Here is a 20098-nt window from a genome sequence, read left to right as displayed (position 1 = left end):
ATACAGAGAATATGGAAAAATTGAGAGGAATCTCCCTTCCCACCCCGCCTTAACACAGTCGATTCACATTATTTGTGGTAGCTCATGTTCTGTAAAGTGACATGAGCACTGAATTAGTGAATGCTGATCCATTGTTACTAGAGATTTAAAAATAAAAACAAGCTTAGATTCCTGTGAGCTTCTGGTCCTCCCATTTTGCTAACTGATAAAATACATAGCCTTATTTTGTGTGTGTTTCTGTTAAAGATACTTTATTTAGCATGTATTGTTGATTTATTAACACTGAACTCGGGGCCTACAGCACTATCACTCACGCCTGAATGAAGCTTCCCTAACACACGTGTTTTCTCTGTAAGGCAGGTTCTAGCCTTTTTGCGCTTAGGGCCTCTAGACAGCATTTTTTAGCACTGCATTTTGGGGGCTATTTTAAGCAACAAAATTACCAACAAAAAAGAACACAAATGCAAACTGTGAAAAGGATACTTGATTATAGGACGATAGCTAAAACACGAAGGCGGAGTGCTGCCTTGTTTGACCTCAGCTGGGAATGTGTGGGTAGAGTGACTCTAATATTTCCCACTCGGCACATGTCCACCAGTGACCACGAGTATTGATTTTGGAGCTACAAATGAATTTTAGTGAGTAGTGCAATTTGCAAATACAGAATACGTAAATAGGGAGGGCCTGCTGTACTTTTTAACAAGTCTTTTTGGGGGACTTATCCAGCACTGTTGAATGTTTTTTCCAAAGATTTCTCAACTTCTTGTAAATTATCTAGTCTGTTCTTAAGGCCTTTCAGATTTCTTCTAAACTCTAAAAATCAAAGGTAGTGGCCATTTAGAATTTCTTGCAAATATTTTTGCAGTGGTTATCCATTAAAATTTTTGTGCACTGCAGTCAACACAGAAAACTCAAGGATGGTGATTTTTAATTAGAAAGGGGAAAATTAATATAGGTAAAAGTGGGTGGATGGCTGAGCTGAGGGAGGTGACCGAGTATGTAGGTACTTGATTGAATTTGAGTGTCTAGGCCCAGTTTAATTATATCTTGGGATACTTAAAAAGTCTTACCAGAGGTAATCCATTTGAAAATGCTTTGTAAAATTAAAAATGCTGTCAAAAGTATAAGGGCATAATATTTTATGATTTGTGGGCTTCTGTTGACAATCTTGGAGAGAGGAGAAATGCCCAAAAGACTGAAACTACAAGCAGATGTTCTTCAGAAATTGAAAACATTCTAATTTTCCGAAATGGAAAATGATAGATTTTCCAAGTCTGGCCCAGAAAGCTTTAAGATGATTCCCTAGCAAAATTGGATTCTTCATAGGTTAGATATGTTTGCGACTATCTACCATGTGCCCTGTTTTTACCTTTATGACTGCCCTTCACACATATTGTGGTCCTGCCAGATAGAGCTGTTCCCTCCTGCAGGTCAGAGCTTCCCTGACCCTGTAACTTTCTTAAGCAAATTTACGTTGTGCCATGGTTATGTGAATGTGTGTCGTCTCTCCTTCCTAGGAGATAAGCTGTCTTACTCACTGTTTTGTCTCTCATAGACCTAGTTCAGTGTCTTCTAAATAGTAAGTGTGAAACGGTCTTCGGATGGAATAAATAGAGGGAAGAAGGGATGGTTTGTGTTTACGCAGCAAAGAGGCTGTGGTTGTAGGAAGTCAGCATGGGTTTCCTAAGGACAAGCCTCTCTTAAACTTACCTTGTTTCTTTTAAAATCAGTTCTTTATCAGAGAGAGAGAGAGTCTAGTATTGTCATTTTGGGGGGCGGTGTTAGAATAAAACCAGGTGTTTGACTAAGTTTTTTAGGATCCTTTTATAGATAAATTGAAAAAATATGAACTTGGTTATAATAAGATACATAGATGTGTTGCAGGTTAATAACTGTTGTGTAATTTACTACCTTGCCAGGGCTGTTTTCATCTTTCCATTAAAGAAGAGGAACCTTTATACTTTTTTCAGAGAGTGGTGGGGTGGAAGGTGCAGGGTAGATTTTGGACAGGGGTGAAGGGGGGCTCGGGAAGCATAACCAGAAGCTAAATATCCTTGAAAGTCTCATGTTTTGCACAAAAAGGAATCCATTTCATATTTTATTTTCAACATACCCGTATTTGTTTTAATGTAAAAGCATTTAAAATTATCATAAGATTAAATGGTTTGAGTAGCCCATCCAGAATGAGTGGTTTGAGGAAATGGCCTTTGGTAAAGAGCGGTGGGTCAGATTTGCCTGTGTCCCAGTGATGGGAGGGAAGCTAACCCAAGCGGAGGTCAGAATCAGCATGGGAAAGGCTTCAGAGCTTGAAGGGGATCAGCATGAGCAAAGGTACAGTTAAGCTCCTCTGAATACAACTTCCTTACTCCTAGGGTAGGATAAAAAAGTTGTGTATTTGAAGAATGGGGAGACCTGGGTCAAGAGCAGCTCACGTTAAAAAGATTGAAGGTTTTAGCCAACCTTTTGACACGGTCAGCGCCTCGGGCAGCGTGCAGACCGAGGAAATAACCACCCCGCTGTTGCTGTTTCTGCCTCCGGTCGGGCTGCCCCTAAGGGCCTGCTTTCAGCTCTGAGCTCTGCTTTTTAAGAGGGCCAGCCAGGGAGGTGACTGGACTAGACACTGCCCTCCCAGGAATAGTTGAAAGGCCTTTGGGTGGCAAGGAGAGCAAGCATTCCTCAACTTCAGGGAACAGAATTAGAACTTCAGATAGAAGAACATTCTTTTCTGTGTCAGTTAATTCAAGATTTTTTTCTGTCTAATCCCCTAAAATGGGGATTATATATACTATTTAGTAATTGCTTTTTTTTTTCTTCACTAAAAGTAACATGCATCATTTCATGTTAATATTTATGGATTTATATTATCATTTCTAATGGCTGCATAGCCTTCCATTTTATGAATGCACACTTGTTTTGTTGAAACCATCTCTTACTGGTAGTCATTTCTGTTGTTTCCAGTTTCTTAATATCATCAACAGCACTACAGTGAACATTTCTAAAATACCTTCCCATCACTGTGTTCTTGTCAAGTTATTTCTTTAGGACAAAATTCTCAGAAATGGAATGGCTAGGTCAAAGTTAGTCCTTTAAAATTTTTTTTAAAGGCTTTGGATATTTATTGCCTTACCAATAGAACTGGATGTGGTAAAGAAGCCCATTACCCCAAGGCAGACATGCTGTAGACGGGCTTTGGGCAGTGGGTTGTATGTTGGACAGTGATCTAAGATCCCTTCAAGAATGTCATGAATGTTTTTACATAGAACCAGGGGATTATTTTATCTAGAAGTGTCATGTTTCAATTCTGGCATGTTAGTCAGACTGTTGTAGCAAACTAATTGTTAAAGAGTCTGTAAGGAAAATAATGCAGAAGATTTCTGTAATCAAAAAGCACTGTAGAGAGGTCAGACGGATGGTTCAGAGGAAAAGGGGGGCTAGGAGGCTGGGTGAAAAAGGTGAAGAGATTAAGTACATATTGGTAGGTGCAACGCACACTTGTTTGTAAAGGATAGCGTAGGAAATATAATCGATAATATTGTAATAACTGTATGGTGCCAGGTGGGTACTAGACTTATGGGGATCACTTTGTAAGTGATATAACTGTCTGACCACAATGCTGTACACCTGAAACTAATACAAAATAATATTGAATATCAACTGTGATTGAAAAATAAAATTTTAAAAATGGTTTTAAAAATAAATAATTTTTTAAAAAAGGAACTATAGAAATCAACCAGTGAAGGGAGGCATATCTCAGGCTGCAACTCAGTGCTGTTAGGTTGCATGTATGATAGAAATAGCAAAGGGTCACTCAGTCCTGGGACCCCATGGCACGTAACAATGGGAAAATGAACCATTTCATAACTTACAGAAGCTGAGCTTTTCCAGTCCAAGTAAATTGCATTTTCTACACACTACCCGATCTGGGTAGCCTTTGCTTCTGGGGAGGAGAGAAACATGCTGCTCTAGATCATGTTCCTAATCAAGAGCTCAAAATGATTTAGCACATGTTTTATCCTCATGACCCAAAGCCCAGCGCCAGTGAGATAAGAGGTGGTGCACTGATGCCGTCGGGGCAGTGGGCCCCAGCCTTCCTGCTGAGGTAAGCTGCACGATCTCTCAGGCCTTAGCGTCTCAACCTGTAAAGTGAGATGAGCCATTATCGATGATCAATGCTTCCCAAAGGGTTATTGTGAGGATTAATCACCTGACATGATATGTAGGGCAGTACTTTATAATCTGCAAAACGCTACACAAATATTAGCTGCCGCTATCAGCTAATGGAACTTTAAGCCTTAAATCTTTCTGTTGGATGAAGGAGATAGTAAGCTTTACAAAGGAAGAAATTAGGTCTGATTTATCTTGATTTTTGTGTTCTTAATGTTTGGTGCATAGTTGCAACTTAGCACTGAATATTTGTTGAGTGAATGTAAGAAAATATTTGTGTAATGTAGGCTGATCTGGCACAGAACAACAGTTTTCCCCTTGAAAATGTGTGCTTTTCATCTTTGTGGAATAAGTACTGTTATTTATATCTTACAAATGGGGAAACTGAGATTCATTCGTCCTCAGATCACTCTGATAGCCAGAACCTGCAGTTTCAGGTGATTTCTAATCAAGTACTTTCTTTAACTGTTTGAGAAAAGATGGAACAAGCCTGCGTACTATAGCTCTGTTAGGTAAAACCATTTAAAGCAAACTGATGAAATATTTTGTCAGACTTTATTGTTTACTAACCTTTAATAGAAAATAATTTTGTTTCTCCCCTCACCAAAGTCTCTGTTACCAGAAAGTTAATTCTGTTATCCGTGTCCCTAATATGGCAACATTGTCTGTATTTCTGTTCTTTGTGCATTGTGCTTGGTCTTAAACTGTGAATATTCTATTAACTGAGAGCTCTGAATAGCCATTGTGTAACTGGAGTGACACTCTGTCAGTTCCATGCATTGTGTTTGAGAATAAACGTGCTGTTTTATTTCTGATGGGACTTCTCTCATTGCCACTAATAATATGATATTGAAAAGATAAGCCTGTGAATAAGCCTCAGAAGTGCTTTCATTGTTGAAACAAACAGTCTTTCATTTTAGGATTACATTATTATATATACATTTCTGTATTTTCAAATAGGAGGTAGAACCATCAGTGTCTTACCCTTAGGGTTTTAGGTGGGAAGTGTCAGTGAAATTAAATCCAGAATTATGTGCATATATGTGTGCTTTGCTAGGGAGAGGTTTCATATTTTTTATCAGAACCTCAAACTAGTCTATGGTCCAGAAATGTTTCGGGACCACTGACCCAGCAAATCCAGTTCAGCCTGGGTAGCTTGTTTGATGTAGAGTGGCCATGTCACTAGAAAGTAATGTAAAATACCTAGTACTGGGTACTCACAGGTGCTAAGTAAATATTTGTTGGAGACCTGATAAAATCACAGGTTCTCTTCTTATCTATAACATTATGGTCCATGAGCTCCTAGAAGACAGGTCTATGTTTTACTCTTTCCTTGGCATCCTAACTTCTCACCTCTGTCTCCCAATATAATGCAGCGTGTACTTTCTGTGTCTTTAAACTCTTTTGATTAGACCCCCATTCATACGAAACAGTTTGAGCACGTGTCCTCAAGATAGAGACACATTGATGAATTATGTACATGTCCATGTCCATAGTGAGGATATGTGCTCAGATTGTTTTATACTGATAATATAAAGTACATGTAATAGCAATTTTAAAATAAGATGAAAAGCAATGTTTTAAAATGTATTGATAACCATGATGGCTTCATATTAACAGCAGCTAATATTAAAAAAGGCACAATCTAGACTTGTTTCTGCTTATTCCTACTTTTGTTCTCATTGCTGGGCTTACGCCAGTTGTGGTCTTCCGTGGCTCTCCTCCTGCCTCCCAACACCATTTTTGCAGATGCCCTCGCTTTTAAGCATTCTCTAGGCTTAATTCAAATTCTCGAGACTCAGGAGCTCATGGATCCGGTTCACCTTAGGCCAGGTCAACTTATGTGAGTCTCTGTGATAAACAGTGTTGTTTTTGGCTTCATCGCTTGGCATAAACATAGCTGCTCCAGTAGCAAGGACTGTGGGTGGGATAGCTTTATGGAGAAGGGGCCTGGTGAGGCTGAAATGGTGACTGGCCTCACCTTACACACAAATATGTCTGTGGGTGTGGAAGAGACACCAAAGTCTGACTTCCTCTGTGTTTCCTTTGCAGATTCATGCCTATATCCTTTTAAAGACCACTAGGCATATTAAGCAAAGTTTTTGTAATTTAACTAAACCAGAGAGCTCAGAAGTTTTAAAACCAGTCTCTTAAGACTGTTTTTAGACCAAGAGCAAACACTATTAAAATGTTGATGTAGTTCCTTTCAGTCATTTACATATTTTAATATCAATTCTTCAAACTGCATATCCAGTTTTTTGTTTTTTAAAACCTCACCAGAAGATATTTTTTCCACTCAGAGAGTGGAAAGGGGAGAGAGAAAGGGAGAAACATCGATGTGAGAGAGACACATTGATTTGTTGTCTCCTGCAGGCACCCGACTGGGGCCGGGGATCATGCCCTTGGTCAGAATCGAACCCGGGACTCTTCAGTCTGTGGGTTGACACTAACCACTGAGCCAAACCGGCTAGGGCGACATACTCAGTTTTCACTTAATTTTATAAACTAATTATTTCCTCATCTTAATAAACTCTTCATAAATCTTTAATGTCTGCATAATCATTTAATAACAGTTTAAGTTTCTGACTTCTGTTATAATAGTTGGGCAGTGAATATATTTGTTTCTAAATCTATGGGTTTTATTTTTAAACATTATTTTCTTGGTATGTGTTATTAGAAGTAAAATTATAGGGTCAGAAGTTACGTTTATTTTTAAAACCGTAACCACTTTAAATGCCCTTGATGCATTTTGCCAGTTTGGTTTCTTTTAAAAAATGGAACCAGTGTCCACCCCCATGGGGGGGGTGTGAGTGCCTGTCTCCCTGTCAACCAGCCGCTCGGGGGACGGATGGTTCCGGTGCTCCTACACCCAGCTGCAGGGCTCCATCCTGGATCCGCTCCTCTGTGGGGTGTTTATGTGACAAGGTGGTGTCATGTGTCTTCCCCACAAGAAAAGGCATTGTTACCAAGGCAAACAGTGATACTTGATACCGCTAAGTTCATGCCAGAGCCAGAGAGACCTTCACCACGGGGATTGTTGACAATTGCTAGAGGTGGTGGCGGTGCAGAAGTTACATAGTGTTCCTTTGGCCACACATGCTAATGGATTTGTTTTAATGTCAGAGCCCTTCTTAAATGAAAATCCTGTACACCCACACTAGAAAAATATGTATAATAAAAAAGTTAAAAGCCTTAGGAATGCCTTGTTTGTTAAGGTCACATGTTGTTGAACAAGGCCGTTTGCTTTTTTCTTTTTAACAGGAAAGGAAGTAGCCATGCTTTACTATAATTAAAAAAAAATTTTTTTTAACCGAATTTCTAAGGAATTTCTAATACAGAAACAGTTACCAAGATTTGCTCCCTGGTCACCAGGCACTTATAATTCCATGTAAATTTACAGTTAGAAACCGACACAGTTCTTTTTTCTTTGAATGAATGCCGAAAGGCAATTGGAGCATAGAGTCTCAGCTGAGAAATTTAGACACCTAAAGTGAGATGCTTCTTAATTTATCAGAAAAATTAAAGGCAGTCAACTTTGTTTAAAAGGCGGTACATGGATTATTTAGAGAAGAAATATCCATTTATAGGAACGTGCTTATTAATAAGTATTTGGTCAGAACGCAGATTTTGGTCTTCAGCTTCTTGCCTCATAAGATCAAGTCTAAATTCACCTCGAGCTGTTATTCCCAGTTTCCCGGGGGTGTAGGTGCAGCGCTCTGTGGGAGCGTGTGTTTGCTGTTCTACCCAAGAGGTCGCGGGGAGGACATGTCCATTTTTCTTTGTCAGGTACTTCAGTTTAAAACAAGTTGGAACTGGAAAGTCAATGTTTTTCCTCCACTTATACATCTCTACCTTGTCTTTGCAATAAATAGTGATTACAAATACATGTAAATATAATTTTTAAAGGGCATATATGTCAAGCAGGAATTTTTAGTATGCCAATGCATTCTTTGCATCAGTATGTTTTAACAGATGAGGTAACTGGCTGTTTCTAGCGGAACAATCTTCCTCTCTTTTGATCTATTAGAAAATTTCTGAAATGTGATTTCTTGTCTGTCTAGGACGTGGAGAGGTTGTATCAAGTGGCAGATCTCTTTAGGTCTTTGTTTTTCATCCTTGTCAGCTTGTCCAACATTACCACCATCTGTATCCCTGTACAGTAAAGGTTAGATTTAACAGGGAGTTGTTTGTTTTCAGCATATTTTGAGAAAAAATATTAGAGCTGGAAGAGAATTTAATTACCGGCAGGCGGGAGAGTCTGACTTGCAGAATTTGTGATGCTGATGTGTTGCTGCTGTAGTTGGTCAGGTGCTTCCTTTATGTCCTCATGCATTAACGCCATCACCAAAGAATCAGAGAACACGAGGTAACTTGTAAATGTGGAGAGCCTAGGCGAATAAATTAAAATTGCTGCCTTACCACACTCTAAAATTTATCTAATAAGCAGAAGTCAGGACTTTGGGTTTTGTTTTTAAAGGCCAGAAGTGTACTGTAAGTCACTGCCCGTGAGAAAAGGAAGTGGTGAGGCCCTGGCCGGTGTGGCTCAGTTGGTTGGGCGTGATCCCATGCAACAGAAGGTTGCTGGTTCGATCCCGGTAGAGGGCCTGCAGGAGGCAGCAGATCGATGTTCCACTCTCACTTCTCTTTCTCCTTCTCTCTTCCCTCTCTCTCTCAAAAAAAAAAAAAAAATCAATAAAAACGGTTTAAAAAAAGGGAAAGTGATGAAGGGTAGCAGGGATTACAGAAGTCAGAGGCATTGTTTCGTTCTTATTGTAAAGAAACTATGAAAATGGTTGACAGTGTTTCCTAACTCACTCCTCTTCCCTTGGGTTGATTGATGTTTGCTTTAAAAATCCTGAATGCAAAGACGGGAATTACTTCCTTGTGAGAATGATTGATGGAGAAAGGTCCGTCTTCCTCCATTACAAGGTGATGGAGATGCATACACTCTTTGAGAATGTTTACTATCAGCCCGGGTTAACAATAGATGAACAACGCAGTTCTCATCTTTGTAACTGAAGCTAGCTGCAATTAGAGGCTCAGAGGAGAAAGCTAGGAGTTGCTCAGGAGGCGTCATGACGGCAGGGGACCGGTGGGGCTGTGCCCGGCCATCTATGCTCTGTGCTTCCAGGGCATTTGCCATGGTCACCTGGGTTTGTCTTGATAGTGGAAGGAGTCATCTTGTCCCACAGAAGTAGGAATCATCGATGCATCACCAGCATCATCATGCCTTAGGCCTTGGGCTGCGATTATCTGAATGGCTCACCTCAGACTCACTCCTCTCTTGGGAAAGGTGACAGAAGTTCTGTGCCGGTAACATTCCATGGAGGCTCAGGAGCAGTAGGATGGTGACTGGGCAGGGCGCCAGCTGTCTGAGCTGAAATACCAGAGCCCGGGCTCTGATAATTAATGAGGTTTGAGAGAACATTTCCTTGGCATACTTACTTTACAGCTTGACCCAGTTGACTGGGGCACTCTGGGGAGACCAGCCTTAGTTTCCTTTCTTTCTTCCTAGAATGAAATGAAATGTGGCATTTGTATGATTGTTAATATATTTTTTAAAAGTTTTTATTGATTTCAGAGAGAGGGAGGGAGAGGGAGAGGGAAAGGTAGAAAAACATCAATGATGAGAGAGAATCATTGATCAGCTGCCTCCTGCATGCCCCCTGCTGGGGATTGACCCACAACCCGGGCATGAACTCTGACTGGAAATCGAACCCTGACCTCCGGGTTGTTGGGTTGATGCTCAACCACTGAGCAACCCCGGCTGGGCAATATATGATTGTTAATAATGAAATGAGCACCTGTGCCATCCCATTCTCAATAGGGAGGAAGCCTTTGTTTTGTAATTCTTTATAGAAAATATTACTCCTCTTTCTCTCTTTTAAATGTACATATATTTTAGATTGAAACCTGTACGTATTTTATCCTGTCTTTATACACACGGTGCAACTCGAAGTAATTTTTTTCTCGAGGACAAATTAAAAAAGCATCTTTTCAGATTATTTGTAATTTTGAGAAGGCTGACATTTGCTAGGCTTTATCTTATTTTTAATATAAAGCTTTCTCCCGTCTTGCCTGCTAAATGAGAGGTCTCTGGTACTTGTCTTAAATGTCGCAAATTAATTCATACGCCAAAGTTGTGGGTTTGATCCTCAGTCAGGGCACATACAAGAATCAACCAATGAATACATAAATAAGTGGAACAGCAAAGCAATGTTTTTTTCTCTCTCCCTTATATCAATCAATAAGTAAAATGTTTAAAAAAAAAGTTAAAGCACAGAGGAAGCTACTATAGTACTTGCCCGAGGGTAAGTCACATGGTTGATAACAAAAGCCACATTCTTAGTCCTTTAGTAAGAGACTTCTGTTTTATGTAATACATTAATTAGAGAAGATCGTATTCTAGATAATAGCAAAGGATTAGCTTAAAGAATGGCTCTCAAGTATGGTGCCTGGACCAGCATCATTCATCCTCTGAAAGCGTGTTAGAAATTTAAATTTTTAGGACTTACCCAGACCTCCATATGCTTGTGATGCACTCTAACATTTGAGAGCCACTGGCTTGATACAGTCTCCCCACAATTGTTCATGCAGTTTAAATGCTAGTGTTGCTGAGGGGATACACCTCAGGCAGGAAGCAGTGGGGCAGCCTCCTTGGAGGCCCCCAGAACCTGACTTTTCACGGTGCAGGAGAGGAACTAATATTTGAGTTGCGGCTACTATGCCTGGCACTGTGCCTGGCCTCTGCAGGTCTCCCGCATGCCATCCTCTCCCCAGCCCTGTGTGTGCCATTCGGGTGCGCCCTGTGCCTCAGGGGTAATTCCCCATTTTCTGCCTGCAGTCTCAATCCCAACAGCAATCTGTGCAGTTGGTTGTGGTTCTTTGACTGATAATCACTGGCCGTTGATATTCCACTTCATTTTGGGAGCTGTGCGTTGGCCCCTGGGGCATACAGTTTGTGTTAGGAAGCTTCCTGTGAAACCTGGTGCTTCTCTCCCTTTTTGTTTGTTTGCTTGTTTAATTCTCACTTGAGGATATTTGTTCCATTGATTTTCAGAGAGAATGGGGGGGGGGGGGAGATGAGAGACACATCAATTGGTTGCCTTCTGCATGTATCCTGACTGGGGCCGGGATCGAGCCTGCCACTGAGGTTCTCGCTCTCGGCTGGAAGCACACCAGGGACCCTTCAGTCCGCGGGCCGACGCTCTAACCACTGAGCAAACCCAAACCGGCCGGGCTAAACTTGGTGCTTCTCCCTGGAATAGTGATTTTGTTTCAGGCACGTGGGAGAGTGGGAGACGGACCTTGTCTGTCTCATAAAGCACTTCATTCCCTGTGCCTAAGGCCAGGTGCTTGGTAAACAGCTGTTGTGAGAATGTTCACACTGACGCAAAGACCGTATGTTCTCCTGAAGAGCTCGTGCCCACCCTTCAGACGCACGGCTCTGTCTGTGTAAGGCAGTGGCTCTCCAAGTGCGGTCCCCTCACCACCAGCAGCAGCGATGGGGACCTTGCTAAAAATGCTTTCTCGACCCCAGTCCAGACCTACTGAATCAGACTCTGAGGCCAGCAATTTCTGCCTCAATAAGCCCCAGGGTGATGGTGATTTATGCTAACATTTTAGAACCCCTGGCTTTAGGCATGAGGAACGGTTGTGTGTGTATGAGAGTGTGTGTGTGTGTGTGTGTGTGTGTGTGTGTGTGTGTGTGTGTGTGTGTGTGTTTTAACGGTGTTTAACCTTTTATAAATAATTCTGTGGGAAAGTAAAGATATTTCTCATTTGAACTTGGGGGGCAGGAGCACACTGAAGCTCATTGTGGCATCTTCCAAAGCACCTGACAGCGCCACCTGCTGACCATTACCTGCTAGAACATCATTCCCCCAGAGCACAGCCAGGAGCCTGCTGTCACCACATCCCAGGTCACCCCAGATGTGGTCACTTCCTCCCACAGAGAACGGAATGAAGAGAAACACTGGAGAAGACAGAACTTTCCATCCTGGGCTTATGGTTTAAAGGGTGGAACTCAGCCAAATGGTAACTTTCCATCCTGGGCTTATGGTGTAAAGGGTAGAACTCAGCCAAATGGTAACCCCATCAGAGAGGAAATCACTTTCTGATAGGATCATTAAAAAAAGCATCGTCCTTTGTTTTCTTTGCTTTAAGTGGAAATACTGTTCCTGTTTTATGGATCTAGATACCAAGTAAGGAAGGCGTTTTGGATGCCTGAGTGTCCTTTATTCCCTATGTAATCTCTCTCGAGTGTGACCTTTCTTTTTTTGCTTTTGCCGAGCAATTGAGGTTAAAAAAAAGGGGGGAGGGAAGCCCTGGCCAGTTTTGCACAGTGGTTAGAGCATTGGCCTGAGGACTGAAGGGTCCCGGGTTCGATTCCAGCCAAGGGCAAGGGCATGTACCTCGGTTGCAGGCTCGATCCCCAGCCCTGGTTGGGGTGCATGCGGGAGGCAACCAATCAATGTGTCTCTCTCACACTGATGTCTCTCTCTCTCTGCACCCCCCTTCCAGTCTCTCTGAAAAGCAATGGAAAAAATATCGTCAGGCGAGGATTGAAAATAGAGAGTATTAGCAGTATAGTTTACATGAATAGCATTCAGTCATATATTTCATTTCTGATTGCTTAATCGTAAGGTGAAAAGCTATTTTCTTGAGTTCTCTATACAGAATTTTAAAACTTTAATATGTTTGTTTTATCCCCCCTTCCCCCCGCTGGGACTGTATCACAGTTTAAGAATGTATTTTATAGCCCTGCCAGTGTGGCTCAGTTGGTTGGACATCGTCACCTGCACCAGAAGGTCACCGGTTCGATTCACGGGCAGAGCGCATGCCCAGGCTGCAGACCCAGTCCCTGACCCCGAGCCCCAGTAGGGGGTGTGCAGGAGGCAGTCGATCCATGTTTCACTCTCACATCGATGTTTCTCTGTCTCCCTCTCCCTTCCTTTCTCTCTAAGAATTAATTTTTAAAAATCTTTTTAAAAAAAGTATATCTCATAGTTGATTTTTTTAAAAAACACACACAGAGATGTATAAATCTAGCTGTTTATCCATTGCTACAATATTAAGTTTTTAAGGAAAAATTAATTATGGCAGTTGGACTATTCTTTTCCATTTCAAGACATTGTACTTGGATGGGAGAAATTATGCCTACCCTACCATTATCTGTCAGAAAACTGACAGCTCTCTAGACAGCTGTTTTCTCTCACCTCTGGATAATATTTAACTTTTATTTGAAATGTAGGCCCAAGCTATGCTAAGGAGACAAGCCTCTCCAAGGGGAGGGACCGAGAGCAGAGCACTCTTAACTCTTGGAGTTTTACTATTACATCTTGATTTAATAAACTTTCTGCAGCCCAAAGCAGGAGTAAAGATGGTAAAGCTTGCACACAGCATCAATTCTAAAAAAAAAAAAAAAAATGTTCTCTAGGTAACCAGCATGGCACGGAGGACCTGTGAAGGCTCTTCATCTAGAATTTCAGTCCAAGCAGTACATGAAACATTTATGCAGCAGGGCTCTGCCTCACCCCGACCGGAGCGTGGGATCGGCTGTGTCCTGTTACTGCAGGCGTCACCAACGCAGAAGCTGCTGGAGCACCCTGAGTGGTATTTGGAATGTTCGGAAGTCAAGTACCTGTCATGGGGTTAGGTTTGTAGAGGCTGATAAAGTGTCCCTGGTTCCTAAACATAAATATTTATCTTGTTACCAGAATGGCACTTAATAGTAAGGACTCGTCACAGAGGAGGGAGAAGAAGAGGGTTGACTATTGAAAAGAACGGGTGGTGCCGAAGCCCGTAACCTGGCGCGCTGCTGGGGGAGATGGGGTGGGCCCTGGGGCTGCCGTGAAGAAAGAAGTACTAAAAACACAGCTGGGAAAACTTCTGTTACCAAGTCTTTTAAAAGGTCAATGCAAAGCTTATTTGTAAAATAAAAATTTAATTATAGATTTACTAACTGTGGATGCCTATTACATTCTACCTGTAAAAGAGGAATAGCACCTGCCTTTGTAGGGTGCTCTTCGTAAGGATTATAAGAATAAGGTACCTTAGGGATGTGCCCTGACCAGGAATTGAACCCACCACCTTTTGGTGTACGTGGGGATGGTCCAGCCGACTGAGCCACCGGGCGGGTTCAGTCCCCACTCGGGGCGCGTGCAGGAGGCGGCCGATCTTAGTTTCTCACATCGATGTTTCTCTCTCTCTTCCTCTTTCTCTAAAAATCAATAAAAATTTAAAAAACACACCCTCAGGTGTGGATTAAACAGAAAAAAGAAGCAGCAGAAGGCACCTTGGCAAGTACTTAGTAACAATAATTTTTTTGTTTTAACAGTGATGACTTCCATTCATGACTTTACCTGCATTTTTTTTTTTTGTAATCCTCCGAATAGACCAGTGAAGTAGTGGTGTTTCCATTTTAGAGGTAAAATTTAAAAAATGAGGACACTATTTGCAACACATAAGACAAAGTTCCTATGTAGTATCCTGATGAAAGGATACCTCGGTATCCTTACGGTAAGGATCCTTTTTGTGGAATAGGCTTGAATGGGTTTTGCTCCTTGTAGCCAAAGGTTCACAATGAACATACCAGCTTCTCTCCGTTATTAGGCTACTAAGTTAATAATGTCTCTGATAGACAAAGAGGTAGGACAAATGAGTAAGATGAACGTTCTGACAGAAAAATAAAGGACATACACAAGAAGCACACAAAGGTAAGAAATGTTCCACCTCAGATATACTAATGAAAATGAACTTTAAAAATCTATAAAAGAGGATAGTTTAAAAAAAAAAAAAAAAAAGTACTTCTACCTGGTGTTAGAGGGAGTGTGGCGAAGTGCACTGCTCATGGACCGCTGGAGCGTAGAGTGGCTGAAACATTCTGTAGGACAAGTTGTCAGCAGTCAAATCTATATACTTTCCATGCATCTGACCCATGACTTGATCCCTAGCAAATACTTGATGGTGTGTTCGAGGATATCCGTCTCACTATTATCTATGTAATCAAAAATTATGATGACTTAAGTGCTTCAAGGGGATTGTACAGCCATTAAAAATAAAGATATAGAAGACTATGAAGTGACACAATACTTCCGTCAGAATAAATTGGAAAAGCAGGTTACAAACAATGCCGTGTGATTCATTTTTAATAGAAATTATAGATACTTACACATGTGTGTATTATGTTTATAAATGTGTCATGCACACACCAAAGCGGAAAGGAGATTTTAAAATGCTAATAGTGTTTTAATTTTCTTTCTTTATTCATATCTGATTTTCCTAAACTTACAGTAAAAAACAAGCACTACTTTTAAGGGAGAAAAAAATGTTTACAGTTACCTTTCTGACAATTCAGCGTAACTTAAATAGATTACCCGAAGATAGGTAACACAGTATCTGGCCTGAGCCTGGACTTCTGCTCTGTTGATCTGATACATTTCAGTGTTTTTTCTTTTTCTCTATTAAATGAATAACTGTCATTTACCTAAAGTAAGAAAATATAAGTAGTCATATGTTCAGACTTGAGAGCATATAGCTGTTGAATAGCTCTATAAGGTTTCTTGGAGAACCAAAACCCGGCATGCAAGGGTGGTGTTGAGGGAAGAGGGGTTGGAAGAATTAGTGGTCAGTTATTTTTACTTGAGCTCTATGTGTATGGAGATGTGAGGAGCAAGGGAGGGAGAGTGAGGTGAGGTGTTTCATTGGGCTGTTCAGTCACGTGAAGTTCAGGGTAGGAAAGGACCAGCACAAACCTTTTGCTTGCTAACCACAGTTAGGAGGAGTCTGCTCGTTTCCAGTTTCCCCTCGATCCCCTGCAGTCTACACCCTGGACCAGCCCTGTTGAAAATTGCCCTCAGGGGTGACCAGTGACATCCTTACTAATTGTTAACTCCAGTGACATTATTCAGTCCCCACCCACAACATTTGTCACTCACCTTTCTTTGGGCTAATGTGCCTCTTCCCTCTCACGGTGGTCCTACCCCTGTGACCACCCGCGGTGTCACCTTTACCCGGTCATCCACCCCCTTTCATGTTTTACTGTCTTCTACTCAGTCCCCATAGAATTTGCATTTCGTCTTGGGACTTCAGCCACCTTTTTTGAGGTTAATTCTAGGAAGTGGTCTTTTCCCACTGTGAGTCATCCCTGTTGTTGCTTGGAGTTTGGTCATAAAATGTTTTTTTGAAATTAGAATACATTTGCTTTGACACAAAATCTATAAACATTGGCCGTGCTTAGAGCTCATCTCCCTGAAGAGGCCCCTGGATTGTGCATGAAGGTCTATTCGTGAGGGCGGAATAAGCCCCTTGTGTGAACTTGGTTGCACAACAGTGTGAATGTATGTGATACCTCTGAACTATGCCCAGCCGGCACTGCTCAGCAGTTGAGCATCCACCTTGGATCCAGGAGATTGAGGTTCGATTCCTGGTCAGGGCACATGCCCGGGTTGTGGGCTCGATCCTGAGCAGCGGGCATGCAGGAGGCAGCCGATCAGTGACTCTCATTAATGTTTCCATCTCTCTCTCCCTCTCCTTTCCTCTCTCTGAAATCAATAAAAAAATATTTTTAAAAAATGCCACTGAACTATGTACTTTAAAAAGAATGGTTAAGATGTTAAATTTTACATGATCTGTATTTTACCGCAATAAAATATTTTTTTTAAAGAAAAGAAAGTGGTGGCGTTAATAAGCATCTTACCTCAAGGTACAAAAACTTGTCAATGTCAAAAAGCATTTGCAGAGCTGATGCAAAACACCTGGATTTGTAAAAATTCTAATGTCCTCCATGCTGAAGTGCAAAAACTAATTTAAAATGATCAGAATAGCCCCTTTCCAGCTGGACAACTAAGCTCAATAAACACAAGACAATGGACAGTCCTGTTAACCCCACAGTGTGAGGGTTAACTTGTCTGAAAGGTGGGCCTTGCCAGGACTGGAGCTGGGCCTTGCCAGAGGGGTAGGAAAAGCTGCATCTTGCATGGGGAATGATAGCTCCCAATGCAGGGTGTGTTCATTCTTTGGAACATAAGACTGATCTGATTAGAACAGAGGGTGTTTGTTGGAAATTGAAGGAGCATAAGATAAAGTAGACCTACACTATGGAAGAACCTGAAAGTCAGCAGAGGAGTTTTGTTTTATGTGTGTGTTTTTCCAGTGGAAGAGAAATTTATTACCACCGTGAATAAGACTGTAAGAGAATGCTAGACTTGGAAGTTAGAAGAGAGAACTTCAGAGTTGGAGCTAATCCTGAGAGGTGGGGTGGGAATGACTGTTGAGTACCTGCTGTATGTCAGGTGCAAGATCTCATAGGTCTTATTCTTACAGCATCCTTAAGGGTAGATGATATTATTCCCATTTTATATATAACACACTGAGTTGTTTTTTATATACTTACTGATTTCAGAGAGAGGAAAGGAGAGGGAGAGAGAGAGAAACCTCAATGAGAGAGTCATTGACCCGCTGCCTCCTGCACACCCCCTGCTGGGGATGGAGCCCACAACCCGGGCTTGTGCCCTGACCGGGAATCGAACCTCGATCTCCTGAATCCCAGGTTGATGCTCAACCGCTGAGCCACGCCAGCCAGGCAGCACACTGAGTTTTGAGGAAATATAATTTGTCTGAAGTTCTGCAGAGTGCTTGGGCCAGGATCCAAGCCCAGGGATATCTGACTTCAAAGCACAATGAGGATGGAGAACATTGAAACCAGTTCTTCGTATTATAGTGAAGAGAACTGACACCCAGGCGATAGGGGACCTGTTCAAGGTTATACAGGTAATAGGATGAAAGCAACTGTTCTGCAAGAGAGAGCGGATAGGTGGTGAGCGGCAGGGAGAGGACAGGTTAGAGCCTGCTCTTACAAACAGGTAGGGGTGCCAAAGAATTGGGTAATAGCGGTGGATTGGAGTGAAAAGGAAGAGGTAGAGAGCAGTAGGACATACTGGGGAAAGCTGTGGTGAACTGATCTTGGAATGAAGGGTGATGGGGAGGATGACTTGAAAATAATCCCGCGGTTTTAATCCCAGGGGACTGCCATTTACAGAGAAATTCTGCAGGGGAGCTAGTTTTAAGAGATAGGCCATGTGTTTTTGTGGAGTGGTCTGACCGAAATGACAGATAATTAAAAGATAAAATTGATGGTATTCCTGGCTGACTGATAAATATGGATAAATGCATCGGAGAACAGCAGTGGAAGTGAAGGTGAAAGGCTGTGAGGAGCCAGCTCTTTTCTTGGACGTGATGGTGAGAGATACACCCCAAGAGCAGGCAACTAGCTTTTACCTAAAGCCAAGGAGACTTGTGTTTGCACGGTGTCCTAGGTTCTCTTTATTCTGGCCTGCCCCTTCCACTCCAGTAGGAAAATCACTTAAGTAAGCGTGGATTCCTGAACTGCATAGCTGTCCCTCACAATTGATTCCCCTTTCCTGCAGGACTGGCGCCTAGAAAGGAATATTTTTCCAGCACATTTTCCTCAACAAGATTCTTTTTGTCTTTCAGAATGATTGTCATTGTACTGGATGGACTGCTGAACTGTTGAATTCCTTCCGTCTTTTGACCACACTAGGAAATTGTCCATGGAGTTGAAATATTTGTTGCAGTAATTTCTGGCCTTACATAATTGAGGTAAGCTATACTTTCTTTCCATATACCTATCACGAAGTTGTAGTGCTTGCCTCTTTTAACTTTGCTTTTTAAGAGACATTAATCCATTTCCCCCCTACCTTTTGTGCTCCAGTAATCCCTCTGAGTGCCCCTCATCTGCAAATGTATATGTGGGTGCAGAAAAGACGTTTATAGGATGAAATATGAGCAAGCTGTTTGACTCTGAAGAATAAAGGGGAAAATCTATTACTCTCCTTAGTAAATCAATAAAATATTCCATTTCCATAAACACACTATGCATGGAATAGATTGTGCTAGAGAAAAATCAGTAGATTGAAAGGAGTATTATTAAGGCTACTTGAAAAAAAATGGAGATACTTAAATATTAATATATTGCTGGCTTTATTCAAGTAAAGCAAATCTAGAAAATACAGAGAATTTAAAAGAAAAATGTCTGATATTTTAGAGAATTGATATTAAAACTGTTCTGCATTATTTGTAATATTTGCTACATTTTTTTAAATGAGTCACAGCACATGCTTGCTCAGTGCCAGGCTCTGTAGCCCAAGCATTTTATATACATTAATATATTAATTCTCACTACCCTGTGAAGTTGATACATTTCTTATCCTCATTTAAATGTAACAAAATTGAGGTTCGGAGAAGTTAAATGAGCTGCCCATGCTTCTACAGCTGGTAAACCCACTCAGAACTTGAAGTAGTCAGATACCAAAACCTGTACCAATGGGGTTTCTTACACACTTCTTTTCCTTAACAAAATTCTTGTTCCTTTTTTGCTATAGCATCATTTTAAATGACTGCACCGAATTCACTTAGGTGGGGATGCAGCTGTTTCTCTACCCCATCTCCTTCTTTTGGACATTTATTTGTTTTCCTGTAGTTACTTTCAGAAATAACATTGCAGTGCACACGTTTTATGTACATCCATGGTTCACCTAAGATAAATTACTGCAAGTGGTCTTGCCGCGTCAGTGGGAGTGTGGGAATTTACTGTTCAGGCTTTGATACGCTCTGCTAATTTATCTTCTCAAAAGGCCGTACCAGTTTATAGTCTCACTAGCAGCACATGGAAGTGCCCGACGACCCTAAGCCCTTGGCAATATTGATAGTTAGCAATTTGGATACTTTTGTTTGCCTTTTTCTTTTTTTAACCCTCACCTGAGGATGTTTTTCCATTGATTTTTAGAGAGAGTGGAAGGGAAGGAGGTGGAGGGAGAGAGAAAGAGAGAGAGAGAAAGAGAGAAACATCCATGTGAGAAACACATCGATTGCCTCCTGTACAAGCCCTTACCAGGACCAGGGATGAACCTGC

General features: G+C 41.5%; 1 protein-coding gene across 3 annotated transcripts in view; it reads left to right on the top strand.

Annotated features, from left to right (window-relative positions):
* KANK1 (KN motif and ankyrin repeat domains 1) overlaps positions 1 to 20098 on the top strand; it is a 180321-nt gene that overhangs the window by 45509 nt on the left and 114714 nt on the right. For all 3 annotated transcript variants that reach the window (XM_087822690.1, XM_016214255.2, XM_016214256.2), the window contains exon 2: positions 18661 to 18786. The gene's annotated coding sequence lies outside the window, so the exon portion shown is untranslated. The remainder of the gene's footprint in view (positions 1 to 18660; positions 18787 to 20098) is intronic.

Source organism: Miniopterus natalensis, chromosome 12, assembly GCF_054644295.1.
Source record: "Miniopterus natalensis isolate mMinNat1 chromosome 12, mMinNat1.hap1, whole genome shotgun sequence".
Lineage (NCBI taxonomy): Eukaryota > Metazoa > Chordata > Mammalia > Chiroptera > Miniopteridae > Miniopterus > Miniopterus natalensis.
This window is presented reverse-complemented; position numbering and strand designations above follow the sequence as displayed.